This window comes from Protopterus annectens, chromosome 2.part1 (assembly GCF_019279795.1).
Source record: "Protopterus annectens isolate FY-2018-M chromosome 2.part1, PAN1.0, whole genome shotgun sequence".
Classification (NCBI taxonomy): Eukaryota; Metazoa; Chordata; order Ceratodontiformes; family Protopteridae; genus Protopterus; species Protopterus annectens.
In genome coordinates, this window is record NC_056729.1 from 115,568,701 (window position 1) to 115,594,402 (window position 25,702).

Sequence of the window (25,702 nt, forward strand, 5' to 3'; positions counted from 1 at the left end):
AGAGGCCAGTACTTAATACAAGCACCACAGCACTAAGTCTGGCTTTTAGAGTGTTGGACAACACTTTATAATTGATTACATCAGCAGTGTATATTTGTGAGAAGAAGATGGTAGTAGGATTATCTCACATGCTGTTCTAAAATGGTCCCTTCCATGTGAACCAACTAAACACAGACACACATCAGTTGACCATAATGAGAGTTGAACCCTTACCAAGCTCTACACAAAGCACAGTACTTTACAGAAGTGCCATAGCACAAGTCTGGCTTTTAGAGTGTTGGACAACACTTTATATCTGATGGCATCAGCAGTTTATGTTTGTGAGAAGACGATGGTAATAGTAGTGTCATACATGCTATTCCAAAACAGTTTCTTGAATGTGAACTAACTGTACACAAACACACCAGTTGACAGCAATGAGTCTACCTACTTATACACAGTGCACAGTAATTAACACAGGTACCACAGTGCATTGCTGGCTTGTAGCATGTCAGACAATGCTTTATTGTTGATGGCGTCAGCAGTGTATATTTGTGAGAAGAAGATGGTAGTAGGAGTGTCTCACATTCTGTTGTTCTAAAATGGTCTCCTGAATGTGAAACAATTTAACACAAGCACACACACACCAGAAGACCATGGTGAGAGTAGAAGTCCTGCCTAACTATTTCCATAATGAAATATACAAGTTCCACAGCACAGATATGGCTTTTATAGTGTCAGACAACACTTTATAGCTGATGACATCAGCAGTGTCTGTGAAGAAGAAGATGGTAATAAGAGTGATTTGCATGCTGTTCTAAATTTTTTTCTTGAATGTGAGGCAACTGAAAACAAACTCTCTCTCTCACACACACACACACACACACACACACACACACACACACACACACACACACACACACACACATACACGTACGTGCACACACCAGTTGACCAAAGTGAGAGTAAAAGCCGCACCTAATTATATCCAGAGCACAGAAATTAAAACAAGCACCACAGCACAAGTCTGGCTTTTAGAGTGTCAGACAACACTTTATAGCTGATAACATCAGTGATTTATGTTTGTGAGAAGAACAAGAAGATAGCAGCAGAATGACACAGGCTTTCCTAAAATGGTGTCTTGAATGTGAATCAACTGAACACAACCACTAGTTGGCTACAGTGGGATTAGAGCCCCTACCTACTTACACCAGCTGAAGAACTCAGTACTTGAAACACATGCCACAGCACAAACCTGAGCTTTACACTGCTACTGGACAATGGATAGTGGATGACATCATCATTGCATGTTTGAGAGACAATGTTGGGAGGCCTGTATGAAATGGATGAGTAACAATGTATGACTGCCAAAATATTTGTACTCCTTGGGACTGGATTGCTGACAGTAGGATACACACATATGCTTCTCTGACTAAACTCACGCACACCCATTGACTGCAGTAAGATTAGAACCCATACTTAGCTATATATGATAGCTAAAGACCTTACTACTTAATTCAATCATCATGGCACAAGTGTGGATTTTACCATGCTGCTGGACAAGGTATACTGAATGATATCATTACAGAATGTTAGAGGCATGATGTCGGGAGGCCTATATGAAATGGATGGATAGCCATATATTATTGCCAGGTACACCAGCTAGAGAACTCTGTACTTAATGCAGGCACCACAGCACAAGTCTGATTTTTACAATGCTGCTGGACAATTTCTAGTGGATGACATTCTCATTGCATGTTTGGGAGAAGATGTTGTGAGACCTGCATGAAATGGCTGGGTAGCCATGTATGACTGTCAAGATATTAGTTCTGCATGGGACAGGATTCATGATAGTAAGATACAGACTGCCATGTCTCTGACTCTGCACACACACTTCCACATACATAGAGCCACACATATAATGTGGCTGCTGTGCTAATTTAACACATATGTAAGTATTTTTTTCCAATCTGCAAAACATAGTCGTTAATGATTGCAGCACTCCTGACATATGTTTTTGCTTTGTGATAGTAGTCTTTATAGAGGATGCCATTGTCATTATAGGATGTGGTTAACATATCCTGTTATGAGAGTGGTGTGCAAAGTGTGGATGTACTATTTCCTGTTTGGTTTCCAATGTGCAGGTATACTTTAAGAGACAGCTTGTCAACCCAGATGCAAAAAGCTGCCAGGAATGCATGAGCAGAACTGAGACATATGCAGCTGTTTCCCTGTATATTGTGTACATTGCATACTTATTGTCACATGCAAACGCACACATTTTTTGTGATCAGCATGGATGCAATGGTGCATGAGCATGTGCTCATATTTATGAAGAATTGCTATCCACATTAATACATGTACAAGACAATCTGAATGCCTACTGTTATTATAAACGTGTACATGGTATGTAACAATGCAGTTTTGTTATTTATTTCTGTAATGTAGTTGACATTTGTGAACTACTACTGACATACCAAGTTTCAAGTGCATGGGTGCAAGTAACATGTGACACAGTGTAAATATGTGTTCAGTCAGTAAAAAGTGCCTTCCCTTTGGTTGTGTTTTCACATGGATTTTAATGGGATGAAGACTAAATGGGTACTAATCATAAGTATTACATGCTAATAAGTACTTTTCATAGTGCACCGCCAAGCAGCTGGTTTGTGTGATTGATGGCAAAGTCTTTGCAAATGTGAGATATACATTTAAGGACTCCTACTTGAAGTTGAGAAGTATTTATGCATACAGGCTATGGTAGACACAGATAACAGATACAATGGTGTTCATAACTAGTTCATATTGGAAATGCTGTGTAATAAATTCTTTAACATTAACAAACTATTTATACTGCTTTCCCTGTTTGCATGTAGTTAAGTGATGAGCAAACACTGGTCTCTGTTTCAGTGAGAAACTTATGACAGTTCTATTAGTTTACTTTCCTCCACGCCAAAACTCTATGCAGAGAGGTACAGTAGTCAGCACTTTAGACAGTACTGAGTGGAAGAAAAACACCTTCTGCATAGCTGTCTCTGACAGCAGATGTAACAACAGTAAGCTTTTATTTTGAGCACAAATGATACAAGGTTTGACTCCATCCAAATCATTTTTTTACATATGTATTGATGATGTAATTAAATAATTACAAATGAGAATTTTTGCACATTTGAGAGGTATTGACTACAGTGAAGTACTGTATAAATACATACATTACTCAGTTTATTTATGTCAACAGTACACATATGGATTTACATATTTATGCATTTAGCAGTCTAAATACATTTATATGACATTTTTAATCCGAGTGCCTTTATTATACTTTAATTGTGCGTTCCCTTAGTGCAGTGAGTTTAAGCAGCATTGTGTGGAGGTAATCATTCCATGCCATAGCACATGAAGAGCCATTCACCATTGCTCAGCACTGGTGCATAATGTCAAACTCCATGCAAATACCGAGGTCAAAAAGTGAAGCCATTCATTGGGGATTTATTATTTATGTATGTGGTGTATGATTCTATTTTTTGACCAGATTAAAGGTGTGAAAAGGAGATAAGTGGGACTGGGAAGTGGCAAAATGGGGGCAAGCTGGAGGAAGAACAAAAGGGAAGCAATATAGGAATGTGCTGGAGGGAATTAGGAAAGAACCAGTGAAAATGAATGTGGATAGAATAATGGATGATTTTTGACTGTCAACTTGACAATGCTGGGTGACAATAGTGCAGTAATGTTGTATAGCCAATTACTCTGAATCAAGTGTGTCAAGAAGACACGTGTGAAGTGGAGAGCTATTTAGGGGACAATATGCTTTTTTGTTTGTTTTTTTGGAGAGGAGCCCATTTTTATGTTTTTTCTTCAGTGACAGAGGAAAGTTGGGTAAGGGGCATAGGTATGTCAGGTTCAAGTTAGTAGGTTAGGTGAGGAAGAGAATGCAGACAAACAGGACAAACAAGATAAGAGACAGGGATAGTAGGGGGTACAACAAGTTGGAGGACACCATGACTGGGGATAGGGAGGGGACATCAGTTCCCCATGCACGTCAAACATGTGAACAGAGAGAATCTAGTCGTCACCCTAAAAGTTGTCATCACCATCCCACTCATCAGCTTGCGGTTGGAGTGCTTGATGTTTTCTTTTGCCCAGCATTCCAGTGAGCTTATTCGCCATCTCTGCACACTGATAAAAGTATTTTGTACAGTATTGGATTCAAACCTATGTAAAATAGACAAAACATATTGCTCCACATACGTGTTTTTTCATTCTTTCCACAGAAGACGTACTTATCAAGCATGGCCATTAATCATATATACACATGACAGAGTGAGGGGTTAACTATGTATGTGTGTGATCTCAGTAGGTCCTGGTTTATACATTCATGTGCATATCACTATCATTGAAGTACGAAGTCCATCCAGGGCCAGAAAAGAGTATTTTATTTACAGAAACATATTTGTCAGTATACCCTCAGTCACACATATAATTTGTATGAGCTCCAGTGCTATACATAGTTATTTTTATTTTTAATTATGTTAAGATTGTTCTTTGTTTTTTGCCATTGGGTGGACATGCATTAATAAAATTGAGAGTGTGCTAGATTAGAATCCTGGCTCACTTATATTGTGATCAGTAAGTTATACCAATAGCCACAAGGAAGCTTGGGCTACAACTGTATTGTTATATAGTCATTACTTTGCATAGGCATCTAAGATCCTGTTTGCCAGATCTGCTTATTAGTTATACATATATACTAAAGAGTTGAGTGTTTAACCATGTATATGTGTGGCATGAAAATTCAGAAAATGAATGGTTAATTGTAGAACCATGATTCCACTAATGCCCACAGTTACCATTTAATATATACCTGAGATCCTATGTATGCTGAATGTACCTGCTGTAGGTAATCATTTCTATGTATAATAATTTTTCTAATGTTATTTTTTATATAAAATAAACTGGAACAGCAGTGATAAAACTTTGACTTTGCTGTATTAGAGCTCATGCTCACTCGTGTTGTAGTCCTTACCTTACACCTGCTGCCACAGGAACAACTAGTCACCAGCTGTATATTTTCGCATACATTACTATGTAAGTGTGCTAACTGCCGCCCAAAGCTGCTTAGCGTATTTGCGAGGTGGCAAACCACACATGATAGAATGCATCAATTTGAAAGTGACAAGTGTCTGCTTGATCCTGCAGGTGTTGTGGACCTGCAGTTGTTGTGGAAGCTTGCTGAACATTGCACAATGCCACTTAGCATGTTTGCATGATCAGCAGTAAAAGATGCAACAATTTATCTTTTATGAAATTGACAATGTCTGTTTGTTGTCCAGTCTATTCCACCATGTTTGCATGGAGGTGAGGAATGTGCAAATGAGATTAGCAAAGCTTAAGATGGAATATTATTGAAAAAAGAGTTTATTAGTTTTCATAAAATAAAAGATAAAAGTGGGACTTGAACTTTGATCTGCATATATTATGCTCTGTGCGATTCATTGTGTTTAACAAATGTGCTGTACCCATACTTGATGCACAGCTTTAATTTTTGCTGTGCAACTTCCCTAACTTTTAACACAACTCTGGTTTTGAGTTCTCAGACTAATGAACCTACAAAACACAGTAAGACTGTCTTATCTCTTTGTCAAAGAAACAGCTTTTCAGGAGGAATGCAAATCATTGTGCATACAACCAAGTTCCATTTCCACCACAGTATTATAAAACTATATAACATTTGTACACTCTCAGTTGTTTGTGCATATGTTGCTTAATCACACAACCATTTATGAGTATTGTTTGCATAAATGCAGCTTTGTTCTCTTCTCTGTGTTGTATTCTCAGACATGCAGTCTATAGCACATTTTGTATCATTGTCCTTAAAATGTAAAAGAATAATACATAACAGTAAAACACAGATTTCATCAAATGATGGAGAGTTTGGCTATTACTGGACAAAAACTGAGAAATGTGTACTGCTCACTTCCATTTAAAAGCTTGCTACAAACACTTCTATACTTTGTAAGTGTATCCTGGGTGACACACCCATTACAGGTAAAGCAGTCAGAATTGCTGCTGTGCCTTTTTTCTCCCTACCAGTAATCATTCACAGTTCCAATCTATTAGCAGCAGTGACGTAGTGCCTATACTATGTTTACATCTGCTATATTAAGTCAGAAGTTTGGGATTCAGTAATTCAAATGAGTACACACCTCATTTGCATCTTCGTAGTGCTCAGAGGCCTATATCTATACCCTAAGAAGGCAACTGTCTAGCTAGGGAACTTGAATGCGAGGGGACTTGGGTGTTTGGAGAACACAGAGGCTTGATATTCCTTTTGATTTACCTGCATAGAAGGATTCTGATGTTCCTAAGCTATATTATTGTATTTTTAAAGTACTTACTAGAATCATTAACATATTACAAAGAAAAATTATATATATATATATATATATATATATATATATATATATATATATATATATATATATATATACATATACACACATTACAAAATGAAACTGTTTTTGATATGCACTTCTTATAGTTCATTCTTGGCATAGTAAGTTTTGGCAGGAATTGACTTTCACAGCTAGACAGTCTTATTAACTCCCATCACAAATGTTTTTGTTAAAACTAGTTACCTTACAGTCTTCTCTCTTATTGCATGGCAATATAAAGTACTATATTTTCAATGACACAGCGTTGTTATGCTTCTAAGATGGCCTATAGACATCACCAGGAGAATACCGGGCTCAGTGAAAGGTGACTAGCAATTGTATACAATTGACTTCTGTGTTGTAAATGTGTACACATTTTGTGAGAATTGTATTGAAAACATTTATAATGTGAACTATGTGGTATTGCTTGGATTGCACAAACTGTCATTTTCCTGTTGTTTTGGAAGTGGGTGAGCCAAGTACTATTTGTGTGTCGACACAGCAAAATTAACCTGCATTCTCCAGTAAATGACCCTGTGGGATATCCCTCCTAGAAAACCTCTGATAGAGTTGAGAGTTGTTCTAGATATGGGAATTGTGTAACTGCCTGCATTGCCAGCACACACATTCAGGAAGATTCCCTTAACATTACATTCAACCTGGCAGTTAATTGAGTGGAACCACTTTCTGCTTATGTATACTTTTCCCTGTTCCCGGGATGGTGCTTTGATTTTAATGCATGTGCAGTGTATGGCAGCCAAACTTCAGGGTAGTGTGCTACAGGGTAGAATTCCAGCCTAGTTGTGGCTCTGTCCTCAGGTGTATAGGGAAAATGTAAGTAGTCACTGGCATGTTGTAGCATATCATTCAGGAATTGATGGAGAATTCTGGATGCAGATGCCTGTGACACCCCCAGCATGTTCCCTGTTGGTGTCTGGAAGGTTCCTGTAGCTAATATTCTAAATGCTACACATATCTTATTCTCCACAGGTACTGGCTCCCCTCAGTTTTCCCTTAATCTCAGTTGGGGATTACAGAGGTTGCAGAGATCCTGTAGTGTGTTGCTATCCACCCTATAGTTCTCTACAATTTCCACATCATCCAGACCATGGCATGTTAAATGGGGTGTAAACATCCTTCATCTTCTTGGCCAAAGTCTATAAGCAGCAACATAGACTTGGGCCTGTTGTACATGCCCATGAATAAGAGCAACAGCAGCTCCTAACATTGTTTCTGTGTACACTAGTTTCTGTGGCCATATTGCAAAAGGTTTTGGAATTCACAGGTAAAACCAGCACTGAGTCTATATGATTGCTTTATACCTTGCTTTATACCTTGCTGAATGGCTCCTCCATCTTGGATTGGTTTCTTAGCATACAGTTCATCTGCTTAAGCTGTAATTAGCATGTCATGATGTATACCAAGTTTGCACGGTTCTACACGGCATGTAGAGCCATGAATACAAAACAATCCGCTACCATGTGCATGTCACGCCACGATGTTCATAGTCTTTGTGGACTGTGCAGGCTTTATTGAATCCAGCCCAACTAATAAATTGATTAATTAAATGCTTCCAACGTATTTGTTTAACTTCAAAGTTTGAGTTTTGTATTTTTAAAGCTTAATACATTCCTTATAAAGCAGTGTTTCCTGAATTATTCCACCATTTGCAAAAATTGGCAGAACCTTGAAACAAAAGTAATAGAAGCAAACAAATTTCTTCCTTTATGACATTAAAAAATGCTCACCCTTTTTTCCCATTATTTTTATTATATATTTGTTTATTTGCATGGCTAATACTCCTTATGTATCCCAGTAATGTATTCCTAAATCTTAGCTTTATTTTTTCAAGTATAGATTGCATGGATGGCTAATGGCATAAACAATGCAAGCAGTATCACATGTGTAACTCCTTTTAACATTTTACTCAGTTTATCAAAGAAAAGCCATTAACTGCATGATGATACCTTAGGCATCTACCAGTCAGGTAGTGCCTAATGAAACTATTTGCAATGCTACATTACCAACTAATATATATATGCTGAGGATGATATACCAATGCAAGGCCTTAAAATGTTCTTCAACAAATCACCTCTGTATATATATTTCCAGTATTTTTCACAAGAATTGCTATAAGATCTTAAAGCACCATAACATCAAATATTGTCAAATATTGTTCTTTGCAAACAAATTGTTAGTCTCACTATGATTATGCATATAGTTTTAATAAATATTCCTAAACTTTGTAACAGTCTGAGCTTTTGTTAAAAAAATCTCATGTATCTGTACACATTGTGTGTATTGTAGGGAGAGATGCTAATACATGGGAGTGATGATTGTTAGCACTGTGCATGCAATAGATGGTGTTTCACTAATAATCTTGATCCATTTTTTGTTATTGCATCGTACAACTAGAAAACTGAAAACCATCTTGAATATTCATTATGCCCATTTGCAGTTCAGAAACATGCTACCCATGACAAGATACAACTTCATTATTGGCTAATTTCCATGTCTCTTAATCACATTTACTTCCATGATGTGCAGATCTTTGCTGAACTCCATGCCATGATAGTAAACTGTTGCCTTTGTAGGTGGTAGTATTGCCCCCACATGGTTACTCTCCCATACACACACACTCACACACACACACACACACACACACACACACACACACACACACACACACACACACGTGTGTGTGCATGCAATAGATGGTGATTTTAAGTTTCCCTAATAATCTTGATCCATTTTTTGTTATTGCATCATACAACTAGAAAACTGACGACCATCTTGGATATTCATTATGCCCATTTGCAGTTCAGAAACATGTTATCCCTGACAAGGTAAGACTTCATTATTGGCTAATTTCCATGTCTCTTAATCACATTTACTTCCATGATGTGCAGATCTTTGCTGAACTGCATGCCATGATAGTAAACTGTTGCTTGTGTAGGTGGTAGCATTGCCCCACATGGTTACTCTCCTATGCACATACACACACACACACACACACACACACACACACACACACACACACACACACACACACACACTCCACAACACAGCCCTGATACCTATCCCTGGTCTATCTGCCTTCCTGTGGTTCCCACTATAATAACTGCAGTGCCAGTATTGCATGTATCTATGAGGCCCTGGTATATAGAGTATCCCCCTCTAATCCCTATATTGCTGTTGGTGCCTGTACAGTTCTGCCATGTAGAGTAATCCCTGGTGGTTTAGTGCATTCGCCCACACCTGTTCCCTGTAGCACTGTCATGGTATGTACTCATTGATTCATCCCTGGTGTTTAATGGTTCCCCCATTCCCTGATTTCCATAATGCCATTGATGCCAGTACAGCACTTCCACATAGAGTGATTTCTGGTGGTCTAATGCTTCCCCCACTCCCATTCACTGTAACATAGTCATGGTATGTATTTAACATGGACTTTTGGCTGTGTTCAATACATGATGTGATGAGGACAACCATGCTGATCTGCACTGATGAGCAATTTTAAGATTCACTCAGCTGTATAGATGCCTTCTTGGAGGCAGATCTAGGGAGCGAGCACATGGTAAATTAGCATATGCCTCTCCCTCCAGAATGTTTTATTAGTGTTCAGCACAGCTGTCAGGCTAGCGTCCAGGGTGCTGCATGTCTTTGTGGTAGAGGATTGTGCAGCACCATGTTAGGCAAATTGCTGAATAAGGAAAAGGACCAGTGTTTACATGGAGGTGTCCACTTCATGGCACATTAATTAATCTCAGCCAATATCTTTTGTTAGAAATATTTTAATGGAATAGTTTAAAAATCGGTGGAGTCCCTGTTTGCACAGAAATAGTAGACTGCCAATGTAGCTATATAAATCAAAGACACTGGAACACAGGCATAATGGAATACCTTTTATTGGTACAATACAGGTTTGCAATTATGCTGTCTTTTAGGTGGCTAAAACCCCTTCATATTGAGGTAATAAGTTACTAATGTTAGATACAGTGTTTAAATATTAAATTGTGGCAAGAAATATGTGTAACATTTATTTTCAGTTTAGTAAAAAAAAGACTCTTGAAAAATGCCAGTCTGGGAAAAATGAGCAAATATGTTTAACATTTATTTTCAGTTTAGTAAAAAAAAGACTCTTGAAAAATGCCAGTCTGGGAAAAATGAGCAACTTGGATGTTTAGTATGACTTTATGACTTTACATCTCAAAGACAGAAAATGTGTGTGTGTGTGTGTGTGTGTGTGTGTGTGTGTGTGTGTGTGTGTGTGTGTGTGTGTGCCTGTGTGTGTGTGTGTGTGTGTGTGTGTGTGTGTGTGTGTGTGTGTGTGTGTGTGTGTATGTGTGATTGTGTGCGTGTGTGTGCGTGTGTGTACCTGAAACTGTAGAAGACCAGGTTATGCCATTCAATAAAAATCAAAGTTCCACATGTTACATCAGAGTCAATGTTTTTATTTAACAGGAAAGATAATGACTCTGGCACCTAATAAGAAAACAAATTACAATACAGGAGGTGTGTAGGGAGATTAGTTAAATCTATGGAAGGAAACCAAGAAGTTATCACTCTTAACATATTAGTCTTTAAGAGAAAGATTTTTGTTGAACAGAAAATATGGATTTGCAATAATGTTCAGATCACAGTGAAGTGATGTGTTATGAGAAAGGCAGGATCTGCCAAGAAAATAACAGACTGAGTTAGCATGTATGAATGCTGTCGGCAGTTGGTACACTAAACAGGCTGTGTCTGAGCTATTCTACTGTTCCAGTGTATTTGCATTTTCTGCTAATAGAAAAGCATGAAATTTCTTATTTTTTCTTCCAACATAGCAATAGAATTTTCAGTACAGTGTTTGAAATACTCTGTATTGTAAGTGTATTTTTTATAAAAAAGCCCACATAGTTATTTTAGCATAGCTAAGGATGAAAGGGGCACCCACAGAAGTATCATCTTTTATATATGTTTTCACTGACACCAAACATTTATTCATAAAATAAAATTCTGACAACTCTGTTATGTATAAGACTATAGGGACATTTCTTAGAAACAGTAATAAAGTATTTACACAATCAGTCTAATATTAGCATAAAAACATTCCACATGTAATCTAGCCCAAAACATACAAACCAATATACTTTAGTTAATTTATCAAATAGGGTATCAGAATCTTTAATAGGTCATCTCAGTACTTCCATCATTAGGTACTAATTAGTAATACGCCATACATTACTTAATCACGTGCCTTGAGTGGAAACAGTATGTCACCTAAGAGGATTGGGTAAATTTGCCAATCTGATACTTTCAGTTATAAGCTTGCAACAATCATCTTCAGCATTGAGATGCCTAGAACGAACTACCTTATCAAGCAATTCTTGAACATTAAATGCAGTTACTGTATTGCTGTATTGACACTTTCTCACATATGAAAGCATCCTACAAATGTTGATCACACATATTAATATACTGCTGATTGTTTAGAATATTTATATTCTTACCTTTATATGCTTGCATAAAAAAAAAACATTTTTCTTGATTTTAAAAGTTTGCAAAGAATCTCATTCCTTTTTAATCAGACTATAATTGACATCTTTAATTTTGTGAAAATCATTTATTAATCTTTCAATGTCAAACTTAATCATAACAGAAAACATTTTCATAGTTTCATTTGTAAAAATAATAATAGTAATAAACTGCTTTTAGCTTCCATGCAACTAGAGGTCAAAGGAAAATCTATATCAGTTGCATCGTCATCAGTACTGAAAGAAAAATATTCCTTAACACTTTCTTCATCTGACAGTCAGTTGGATCCATAAAAATATTGGCAGAGTTAATGCATTTTTCTTTACTAGTGACCCACAAAATCCAAATGCAGTTTGTGAAATCTGATCTATTTTAACTTCATGAAATATCAACATAACAGTGGGGACAATTTTTAAACCTAAACAAAGAACCAGATTATTGACCTCTGAAAAGCATGCATGAAACTGTTAACAACATTGTTACATGAATATCATTAAAATAAAAATAAAGATGCTGCCAACATCAGGCAGACTGATTTTTTTTTTCATTAGATGAAAAGCATAGCTTATTTATACATACTACTGCCTGGTCTATGACATTTGATTTCTGTCTTGTAGCCTCCTCTGTTGTTAGTATAAATGGTTTTGTGACTGAATGAAAATTGCTTCAGTTCTTTGCAAATTATTGTCCCTTTGTAACTCATGAAATTTAATTTTTCCACTATATTTACTATAGACGTTGCAGCATAAGGTAACCATACTACCTGCAGGACTTATAGTGTCTGATGCAAGGAACGTTGAGGTTTCTTTACTGTTGCCATTCACTTTACCAGAACTGGTGTTCTCGTTTCTGATGAAATGCATTTTAGTGTTGTATTCAGCAATGCCATGTTGCAGTTCAGACATTTTGCACTTAATAAGCACTACTTCTTGTTGTTTATGTTTGTTATTAACAATTTTATTGAACTGGCCAAACATGAAGTGGATAACTATTTTTTAACTAAACATAAAATGTTTTTATTTCATTTTCTAACTTATTGTGCCTAAGTTTGAAAGTGCAGGTATTTTAAGATTGCATGAAGATTTTTAGAGTGTATCAATAACCTAGATCAAGAAACAGATTAGATTTTTACCCAGACATGTTAATTTTTTACTTCTATGTTTTCTCTATGTTATTACATAACAAATGGTAAAAAAAATGTATATGTGTAGTTAAGGTCAAAGTCAAAGTAAACTTTCAGAAATCACACAAGTGCAAAAACTGAACAAAATTCCGTGTCTCCAGACTCAATGTGCAGACAACATATAGACTATTTTCACAGACATTTACACATATAACACCTAGCCATTACATCATGGGCATGAAGGTAGACAGACTAATATAGGTCAATGTGTTTCCTTCCAGCCTTGATCATTGGGCAAAACTACAGCATGCCTGCTGTTTTTTTTCCCCCGGATTCTTCATCACATATAGTGTCTATACAAAGATTATGTATTTTACAGAGTAACATATGAATATGAGTAGACAGTTATCTAGATATAATGAACCTTCAGGTGAAACATCATCTTTGAGGCAATAACCTTCATTATAGAAGAGAAGTACAGGGACTTCTAGGGGTGTGTTCTTGGAGCATAAGACCATTGTAAAGTGGCCTATAATTTTCTTCCAATCTAATCTGTGAGAATTGGTGAAGATATTATCCCATCTGTATCATATTCTTTAACACTCCTTGGAAAAGGAATTATTATGTGACACACAGGTATGACCTATGTGTGTTGTTCAACACAGCTTAATTTTGCTGGCATTTGCTTCAATACTCTATATTAATTCTGTTTTAATCATACATGGCCTTTAAAATTCAATACTTCCATTCAAGATTTTTGTAAAGTATGAAACATGCTTTCACAAATACTAGGGGTTTTGTGGTAGATTCTTGGCCTTTCCTATATTTAGTTATATCTGCCCTTCTTATCTGCTGAGAAAAGTGCTTTAAGCTAACAGTTATGGGGAACAGAGACAGTGATTTTCCTTCCCTCTTATCTTTCTCTAATGAAAATGTATCCAAACAATATTGTTAGAGGTTGCTTTTTCTTATCCAAATAGTATTGCTAGAAGATGCTTTCACTTGTGTTTGATGGTGTATTATCTTGCTTGACTGCATAAAACTCATATATTAACATTTTAGGACTTCTTAAATTAATACATACTGGTACGTATTCAATAAACCCTACACAGCCTGCTAAAACCATGTGCAAATCACTGACAGGACACTATTTTGTATTCAGTAAGCAGCTCTACATGGTATGTAGAGCCACGCAAACATTGTAAACATCGTGGCATGCTAATTACAGCATAACCATCTGAACTGTATGCTCATCAACTAATCCAAGATAGAGGAGCTATTCATCAAGCTATAAAGGAACCATGCAGACTCAGTGTTGGTTTTCTCTGTGAATTCCAAAACATATTGGAATACAGTCACAGAAACTAGTCTACATAGAAAGAATGTTAGGGAAAGCTGTTGCTTTTATTCATGTTTATGTGCAGCAGGCCCAAGTCTATACTGCTGCTGCTGCTGATAATAGACCACGGCCAAGAAGGAAAATGGTGTTTAGACCACAATTAACTTTTCACCATCTATTTTCACTTTATCTAGTGTAAATACCTACTCTATTTTATTATTACTTGTATTTTTTATCGAAATCCTTTCATTTACTATGTAACAACATTATTTGTAATTTCTATTTGCTACTACTGGAACTTTTCTCCCCGGGCCTCCACTGAAAATGGAAATATATCCAGTTAGACTAGCCTGGTTAACAAATGTAAAATAAAATAAAATAAATAAATAAATAAAATGAAGTAGAAATTGTAGAGAGTTACAAGGTGAATAGGGACACACTACAGGGATTCTGCAACCTCTGTCATCTTCAACTGAGAGCCAGGGCAAACCTAAGGGAACCAATCCCAGTGGAGACTAAGGTATGTGTAGCACTTAGAGTCTTAGCTACAGGAACCTTCCAGAGACCAACAGGGGACATGCTGGAGGTGTCAAAGGCATCAGCATCCAAGATTCTCCATCAGTTCCTGAATGCTATGCTACAACATGCCAGTAAGTACATATATTTTCACCATACACCTGAGGACGGAGTCTGAACTATGCAGGAGTTCTACCCATAACATCCTACCTGGAAGTCCAAGGTGCCATAGATTGTACACATGTACAAATCAAAACATCACCTGGGGAACAGAGAAGGGTATACATAAATAGAAAGGGCTACCACTCCATTAACTGCCAGGTCATTTGTAATGCTAAGGGAATCATCATACATATGTGTGCTGGCAACCCAGGCAGTTACCATGTCTCACATATTTGGCACAACTCTTGGGGGGATTTCTCATAGGGTCATTTACTGTGGGATGCAAACTATGCACTGGAGCCATAGCTGATGATGCTCATCAGAAATGCACATACACCAACTGAATAATGCTATAATGAGGAACACACTCAAACAAGAAATATCATAGAGCATGACTTTAGGCTGCCGAAATCATGGTTCTAATGCCTAGTAAATCTGGCACAGCCCTGCAGTACAGTGCCCGCACATGAACTGAAATGTTCGCCATCGGTGCCATGTTTCACAGCATTATCCTGAGAAAACAGCTTCAGCAGGAACAGTAAGGGTAAGGGCCACATATCCCACCAGTACTATCAAGGTCACCACAGCCACATGCTATTGAGGACTCAGGGGGGAAACAGCAGCCACTGTGGGTATAGTCAGATGTAGGCATGCACAATATGCCCTTTCACTGGTCAAGATGCAATGGATAGAGCACACACTCACCACTTAAGGGGCTAAAACCTTCATCCTATGCACATACATACAGTAACATTGATGCTAGACAACACTCACAACCTTTACTTATCAAAGTAATGGCTGTGTATTGCTAACATCAGACAGAGTCAGCCCTGAACTAAAACTATTGCAACTGCTGGATTTCAAAGGTTAGTGTTGAACTTGTAATAGAAAATAAATGTCTAAGAATACAAATAAATGACAAACCCTTGCATACTGTTATTTATTAATGTATGTATGTATGTAAGTATGTACTATGACCTTAAGAGTTTTATTTTTTACCAAGTGGAGTGACTATTAAATATTTTTATTCTATCCAGAGAACTTTGTGGGCTTTTTTCTAATTGCTTAGAGGTTTCTGAATAGCATTTACATTTCACTGAAACAACATGGAAGAGTGTAAAGAGAAACAGTTGTTCCAGTAACACTTGTGATGAAAGTTAATAAGGCTGTGTATCTGAGAAAGTAAAATGCCCTGACAAAAATGTGTATGCCATCAGTAAACTTCTAAGAAGTGCATAAAGATAAAAATTGTATTTGCTAATTTCTATATATATATATATATATATATATATATATATATATATATATATAATAAATCACACCAACAACTCTTGTAGAACTTTAGCGCTTTCATCTTATTTATTATCAAGACTTCTTCAGAAAGACATGTTTCATAATTTTTTCCTTATGAAACATGTCTTTCTGAAGAAGTCTTGATAATAAATAAGACGAAAGCGCTAAAGTTCTACAAGAGTTGTTGGTGTGATTTACAATTTTTTTGAATGCTTTTATTGTCACGAAGTTCAGTTCTTAGTTAAAATTTCTTCTCTTCGTTCAATTTTTTTGAGTGCGGTTAATTATATATATATATATATATCCTTGTTACATGTGAGCAAATCCAGTATATAATTTAAAACTTCAATCATACATTATCAAGATCAGTAGACTTCTGTGCAGACAAATCCAAAGTAATAGCAATCTTCTTCTTTGTTATCCACATACACAGCTCTCCTCACCTTCAGGTTTCCCAGCTACACGTTTACCTTTTTATAGTGTAGATTCAGCCCTGTGAGCATGATGAAGATGCAAATGAGGTGTAAACTCATTAGAATTGCTGAATCTCAGATTCTTGGCTCCATGTATCAGGGATAAACATAGTGCAGGCAGTCCCTCAATGTTTGCTGCTAATGGATTGCAATTGTGAATGATTACTGGTATGGTGAAAGAAAACACAATTGGCCAAGTTATACTTACAAAGTGTAGAAGTAATTGGATCAGAGTTTTAAATCTAAGTAAGCAGCACATTTCTCAGTTTCTGTTCAGTAATATCCAAACTCTCCATTCTTTTGTCTTTGTTGAAAACTGTATATTATTGCAATTTAATATTCTCACACATTTTAAGGACAATGATCCTAAATACCTTACATACTGCATGTCTCAGATTACTGCTCAGATAAGAGAAGAATGAACACCATACAAAGATAAGACAGAGCTACATTTCTGCAAACAATAGTCATAAATGGTTGTGTGATCACTCATTGCTCTGCATCTGAAATTAACACATGTACAAACAACTCAGAAGTGTACAAGTGCCATATGTCTTGTTAATACTGTGGATGATCTGGGACATGCTTGTATGTAAAATTATTTACATTCCTGCTACAAAGCTGTTTCTGTGGGAAAGAGGGATAAGACACCCTTACTGTGTTTTTTTTAGGTTCATTGGTTTGACAGCTCAACTCCAGAGTCATGTACAAATCTTTCATGTGTACTAACCTTTATTTTGTAATGTTTATTTTATATATATGTTTTAATGCTACTATTTGCATGGTACGAGGCTTAGCTCAAACACGGAAAATGGATACATACAATAAATGTAATTTAATGTACTTCTGTGATAAACAATACATAAACTACACCTGTGAATCATATGGGTGTGTCTGTAGTTCGCCCGCTAAACATGGTGATCCACATAGTATATACTATCTGTTGATCATAGTTCAAGTTACATATCCATTTTTTATGGACGAAACCTAATAAACACTGTTCACAAAGATAAAAAAGTGAACTTTGCTTTTCATGTTTGCACATTGCTTAACTTTATGTAAACCTAGACTAAGGGCCCACTCATGAAGCAGACAGAACACATGCAGACATTCTCGATTTCAAAAAGGATCCATTGTTGTATCTTTTGCTTTCCATTGTGCAAACCCACTAACTGGCATTGCATGGTGGATAGCAACCTCCCCTAACATCTACAGGTCTAGAACACTTGCAGACAGGAAGCAGACAGTAGACAATTTAAAAAAGGATACATCAGGCAGCAGTTAACACATACTTAATGAATATGAAAATATACAGATGCTTCTTAACTGTTTCTATGGCAACAAGCGCAATAATGAATATGAAAATATACAGCTGCTTCTTAACTGTTTGTATGGCAACAAGAGTAAGTGTAGGGCTGCAATATTAGTAATCCTGGGTTCTAATCTAGCATGTTCCCAATGTTATTAATGCTTGTACACTCAAAAAAAACAAAACAAATACAAACAATTCAAAAATAATATTAATAATAATAAGTATGTATAGCAGTGGAACTGATGCATGAATTATATGTGTGATGGAGGGTATACTGAATGTTATCTTTTTGTAATTATAATTTTTAACACACCTTTATTGAATTATCACTTCTGACATAGGCATTTATATAAAAGTAATCAATGTATCAAATTGTATTAACAAATTAATATTAATAATATTATACTTCACATATATTGCTATATATCATATAAACTAAGCAAAATTAAATAAATTATTCAAATCCTGACCTTTTTTAAACAAGAAACATCTTCATTAAAACATCACTTATGATATAAGCAATCATATACTTATATAAATGAAAAAACACTACAACACAATCTTAGTTGCATGCATTTTACATCAGAAACCATACGGACACACTCCCAGCTGCAAGCATTAGACATCAATTAACCAATCATTTTCAGTCAAGCATTACATAGCCCATTTAAGTCCTGTCTTCTTTTAAACTGTATTCCTCCCCATTATGTATTGTTCCACAATTATCATTTTTGTCTATGCAGTTTGCTCCTACCCTTTCTAAAAATCTCAATTCTAGTTGTTTTATCTCTATTACTATTTTCACTACTTCTAATATAGTTGGTTTAGATTTTGATTTCCATTTTCTAGTAATTGTTTTTTTGGCAGCCGTCATAATTAGAGACAGCAATTCTTTACCATGTCTAGGCAATGCTGATTCTGTATCATAGCTCAGAAAAATCATCTCCCTCGTCAAATCAATCTGCCCACCCAGCATCTCCAACTGTGCATCCCGTAGGGAATCTTAAAGTCACCAACCCACAGCAGTCCAAGAAAACATGTTCCCAAGTATCTGTTTCCTCTCTGTCACACCTCCAACATTTGCTGTCTACCTGAGGAAAAATTCTGTGTAGTCTATTGTCTTCTCCAGCTTTAGATGACCTTCAGACCTCAATGATACTCATACACACTTGCATGCACAAAACAAGGACCTTGTTACGTCACACATACCTGGTTAACCCTTCAGTCTGTTTTGTGTATGTGTATTCATATATGTATATATAAAATTAATGAGCATGTTCAACAAGGACTTGTTCTGTGGAATGATTGCAAATCACCTATGTGGAAGAATGTGTTTTGTTTTTAATGCATAGGTTTGAATCCCACATTGCACAAATTAATTTTATCAGTGGGTAAAGCCACACTAAAAATGTGTCAGGCTATATAATTTATACCCCCAATACATGTCTGAAAAGCCAAATCAAGAAGTAAGTACAGCAGCATCCAAAACAAAAAAAAAACTAATGGCAATTGTTGCATTACCCTTCTTAGTTCATAAACTTTTTTCCTCTCTGTTTGGCATTGCTGTTGTCAGCGTAACATTATACATATGTGGTTGATATCATTGTTTGGATTTGCACACTAGCAGTAAATGCAATAACATGAATTGGCAGGAACACAGTATTAACTGTTGCTGTTTACCCTGATTAGACATTTCTGGAACTAGAAGGCTAGAAGGGAAGGTGCGTAAATTTAAGGCTCAGAGGTGGGATAGCAAGTGGTCCAGAATCTTTATTAGACTCCTTGTAAAGTGCCATAACTTAAGGCTGCTGCAGTGGGACTATAATGGCACCCAGTAGAAGTCTAAGACATGGAATAGTCTGGTCAAGGCTGTCTCCAGTCCAACTGGCATTCCCCTCACTGCAGAACAGTGTAGGCATCACTATAATGACCTCAAAGGGCTCAAGTGGGATATACTCACCCAGTGGTTGGTTGAGTTTAGGAGAGTTGATATCCCACAGTTGTGCAAGTATAAAGATAAAGAGAATATATATTACAAAATCTACATATACTCAATAATGGTATGCATAATGCACTTCTCTTTTTCCTCTCCTTTTCTTTCCACAGCTAATCAGGACATGCTGCTAAACAGGGAAGTCCATGCTGTGTATATAGAGGAAAACATGGGATATGTATGCAGCCCAACATAACTATTATTTTAGCTAAAGAATGGTTTTTCTATACAGTAGTAGCAAATTTAGCAGGCATACCCTACATGTAAAAGCAACCATGCATGCTTCAGTCTGTAGCACAAGCCAACTATAGAAATCAAGTCTACTACTATAATCAGACTTTGTGGGTTTGAATAGAAGTAGCAAATATATATTAAAATCCCTTAACAATTTTACATAATTTAATTTCAACAGAAGTGGCATAAATGCCCTGCTGTTAACTTAATCTGTATAATATGACCCAGCATATGTGCAATATATGCACATTCCAAGGATTAGTTTGACCAATCATTACTTAGAGTTTGTAACTGGTAAAAAGTATTCTTAAATGCAAAAGTAGAATAAAATGTTTTATTATTGGGATAATGCATTGCATGTCACATATAATGGCACTAATTATCTCTTTGTTTTCTCTTACCTCAACCCTTATCTCTCTTTTTTATTTTTCTATGTGTTGTAAAATGTTTCCATGTCAAACATCTCTGACAAATCACAAAATGCTTTACAGCACATAGAGATAGGCCAACCCCCATGGCTCAGACTATCCCCACTCCACCAGCTCTTGCACTGACACCTGGCACATCTGGGACCCAAACTGGCAGTACTGCCTCTGCTGCACCTGCATTACTTGAGCCATCCACATCAGGTAACACACCCCAACAGCAGAAGCAGTGGTACATTTTGAGAGAACTGGCAGAGGTGGGGATTTTAGCACCTACCAGACGTTGCCAGGCTTGGTGCCTAGGGTCATGCACAACACCATTTGTGCACACCTATGCCAGATGGAGCGGTTGCTCTCACTTATGGTCTGTAGGAGAAGATATCAAGCAGTCCAACAGCCAGTGGAGTAAGGGGCCAGTGATGACTGTCCTGTGGGAGAGGACTAGATTCTCACTGTCCCCATGTTTGGCATGCATGGGCATCCATTCTTCCCTCCCCAATCCCAATCATGGTGTCCCCCAATCAGCCATGTCCCTCACCATCCATGTGTCTTGTTTCGTTTGTCCTGTTTGCATCTGTTTCCTCACCTACCCTACTTATCTGACCCAGAAATACCTATGTCACTTACCCAACATTCCTCTCTTACTGAAGTCAAAAAAATTGGCACTTGTCCCACAAGAAAGAATATCGTCACTTACATAGCTCTCACTTTGCACACATGTCTTCTCAATACACTTGATTCAATCCAATTGGCTATACAACATGATTGCATTGTTGTCACCCTTTTTTTTTTGAGGTAACAGTCCAAATACAGCTAATATTCTGTACATATTTTCATTTTGCACTGTTGAATAAGTGGATAGCTATTGTTCTTTCCTACCTCTCTTCTCCACATTCCTCTATTGCTTTCCCTTTGTTCTTCCTACACTTCCCCCATTTCACCACTTTCCTAGCTACCCTATTTTAACACCTTTAATTTGGTTAAAAAATAGAATCACATACATAGCTGAAAAAAGACAACACAGTCCTTCACTTTTTTATCTGTGTTTGTGTGGAGTTTGGCATTGTGCACCAATGTCAAGCAATAGTGGGTGGCTCTTTAATGGTGTGCTTACCTCCACGAAATGCTGCTTAAACCCACAGTGAATGTAGACCAAAGAATCATATAATTGCATTATATATATATATATATATATATATTTTTTTTTTTAAACTATTACATACACATGATTCAAACCTGTATCAACTGGGGTAAAAAAAAATATCTGAATGTATTTACACCTGCTGTCACAGAATCAGCTAAATGATGGGCATGTGTCTTACAATCAGTAGTATCCACACTGGTGACTCCCATGTCTCTTCAGTTAATGTGATTGCACAGAAGTAAGCAAATCAATAGAACTTTCATAATTTTATCAGTGAAGCAGGGGTCCACATTTGCTCCACGCTTAACTACTCACAAACAGAGAAAGCAGTATAAATGAGTATCTCACATGCACAAACACGTTGTCATTGATTGTGCAAACCAGCACCTTGGTGGTGCACTATGGAAAGTGCACAATAGCATGTGTTACTTATGTTTTTGCTAATTTAGTCTTCATCACATGAAAGTACAGGTAAAAACACAAACAAAGGGAAGGCACTTTTTAAGAAAAGAACACATATTCACACTCAAGCCATGTGTTACCCCCACCCACCCATCCATTTTAAACTCTGTCTCTCAGTACTCATTCCCAAATACATCAACTACACTACAGAAAAAAATAAAAATGCTTTCTTATATACCATGTACATCATCATACTGACGATACATATTCAGATTTTTCAATACTTGTAGTAGTGTGGACAGCTATTTATATATAGTTTTCAAAACTGTCTTTTTAAGGTATACATGCACATTGGAAACACAACAGCAAATCCTACACTTTACACACTCATCAATCTGGTAACATGCAGATCTTTAGTATCTTGGCAGTTGTACATAGCTAACCATCCATTTCAGACAAGCCTCCCAACATCTTCTGTCAAACACCAAATGTTGATGTCATCCACAGTAAATTGTCCTGCAACATTATAAAAGTCAGACTTGTGCTGTGGAACTTGCATTAAATGTTGAGTTCTCTAGATGATGTACTTAGGTAAGTAAGGGTTATAATCTCACTGCAGCAACAGTTGGGTTGATCTATCTAGTCAGAATAGCATAACTGTGATTCTGCAGTCATTAGTATAATCCTATGTTGTAATAATATTTTGCAAGTTGTACATGTCTACACATCCATTTAATGCTGGCCTCACAACATCTATTCTCAAACATCCATGATGAATTGTCCTGCAGCAGTGTAAAAGTCAGACTTGCTCTGCAGCACTTATATTAAGTATTGTGCTTTGTAAATAGTTAGGGTTCTTGTCTTCCTGCAGTCCATTGGTATGAATGTATGTGTGTGTTCACTTGATTGACATTCTATGAATGCCTCTGTGTGTTCACTTGGTTGATATTCTAAAGAGCATTTTACACCAGCATCTCAGACAGTGTTATAACCATATTCTTCTCACCAGATAGTGCTGATGTCATCAGCTATAAAGTGTTATCAGACACTGTGAAAACCACAGTTATGCTGTGCTGCTTATGGTAAGTACTTTGCTATGTAAATAGGTAGGTAGGGGTTCTGCTCTCACTTTGGTTAATTGATATGTTTGTGTGTGTGTTCACTTGGTTGATATGTAAGAGAATATTTTATACCAGCATGGCAGACAATACTATTTCCATCTTTTTCTTGCCAGACACTACTGATGTCATCATCTATAAAGTATTGCCGGACACTGCAAAAGCCAGACTGGTGTTGTGGCACTTGCATAAAATACTGAGTTCTTTAGCTGGTGTAGTCAGCTAGGTAGGGGATCTGTTCTAATTGCACTTAACTTGTATGTGTTTTTTCAGAAGGTTGACATTCAAAAGACCATTTACACCAGCATGTGGAACACTGCTATTACCATCTTCTCACTATACACTGCTGATGTCATCAGCTATAAAGTATTGTCAAACACTATAAAAGCCACACTTGTGCTGTAGTACCTGTGTTAAGTTCTGTGCCAAACTTGTGATATGGCACTTGTGTTAAGCACTGTGTTGTGTAAATATGTAAATAGATAGATAGGGATTCTATTTTTACTCTGGTCAAGTGGTACATCTCTGTGTGTGTTTTCATTGGTTGATATTTGAAAGAGTATTTTACACAGGCATGTCAGACAGTGTTATTACCATCTTCTTCTCAGCAGACACTGCTGATGTCATCAGCTATAAAGTATTGTCATGCACTAAAAATGTCAGGCTTGTTTTATGGTGCTTGTGTTAAATAGTGAGTTCTTTTGTTGGTGTAGTTAGGTAGGGGTTCTGTTCTTACTATAATTACTGTATGTGTGTGTGTGTGTGTTTGTGAATGTGTGTGTGTTTTTCCTTGATTGACATTGAAGATACCATTTTAAAACAGCATGTGAGACACTACTATCTTCTTCTCACTAGACACTGCTGATGTCATCAGCTATACAGTGTTGTCAAACAGTGCAAACATCAGGCTGGTGCTGTGGCACTTGTATTAAATACTGAGTTTTTTTAAGTTGGTGTAGTTAGGAAGGGATTATGTTCTCACTGCAGTTAACGCATGTGTGTTTGTTTGATATTCAAGACACCATCTACACCAGCATGTGGGACACTGCTACTACCATCTTCTTCTCACCAGACACTGCTGATGTCATCAGCTATAAAATGTTTTCAGACATTATAAAAGCCAGACTTGTGCTGCAGCACTTGTGTTAAGTTCTGTCCTTTTTAAATACCTTATGTAGGGGTTCTATTCTCTAGCAGTCAACATTCACTATAATGATAATTTAGAATGATATGTGAGTCCATAGCTATGCCAAATCCTACTCTAGGCATCTCATTATAGCATGCAATGATGATGTCTTCCTATATAACATGAACTCTGATATAATTCAAGACAAACATGTGATGTAGCAGTGGCATTAACTATTGTGCTTGTAAACTACTTTACCTGCACATATAGGGGTTGTAATCCAACAACGTGTTGGTCTGTACATACACCTATTGCTTTTGAGCCAATTTTATAAATGAATGTGACTTCACATCCATCTCCTACACGCCTCCCAACTTGTTCTCCTCAGCATATGATGATGCTATAGTACTCTATAAAGTGAAACATGACAGTGTTACTGTCAAACATCTATGGTGTTGCTATTGTTACATTGCATGGCATTCATATTCTAAATGTACACAGGTGTAATTTTCAAATCAGGCCCAGTCTACTGGTGTGTGTGTGTGTGTGTGTGTGTGTGTGTGTGTGTGTGTGTGTGTGTGTGTGTGTGTGTGTGTGTGTGTGTGTGTGCGCGTGTGTGTGTGTGTGATTGCTGGTAAATTATGGCCATTGTATGATCTTTGAGATCATTCGTCATTGCAATAAAACTTCAAAAATTTTTCGTGTAGCCCCATGCGTCCACCATCCTCCTTTTTCACTGGCGACATGACATCCTTCCTGCAGAGGAGTGGGTGATGTCCTCATGTCAAATATGCATACACACATCATGAAACAGAGTCCTTCCATGAGTCTCTGAAAGCCATCTCAAGACCACTGCATGTGTGATTGCTAAATCTGCCATGGTGTGGTGCACATGTCCCATATGGATGGTGGCAGGATGTGATGCAATTCACAAGTATACACATAGGTTCATAGGTTGGTACTAGGCTATCGGCCCTAGGGCCTATACAAGCCTAGCCATAACAATTCTCTGGCTATTTCTTCCCAGAATATTTACTTCCCTGGTCCCCTGTCTAGCAGGGTGACTGACATGATCCCCGGGGTGAATTTCCTATCTCCCATCCAGTCATCAAGGT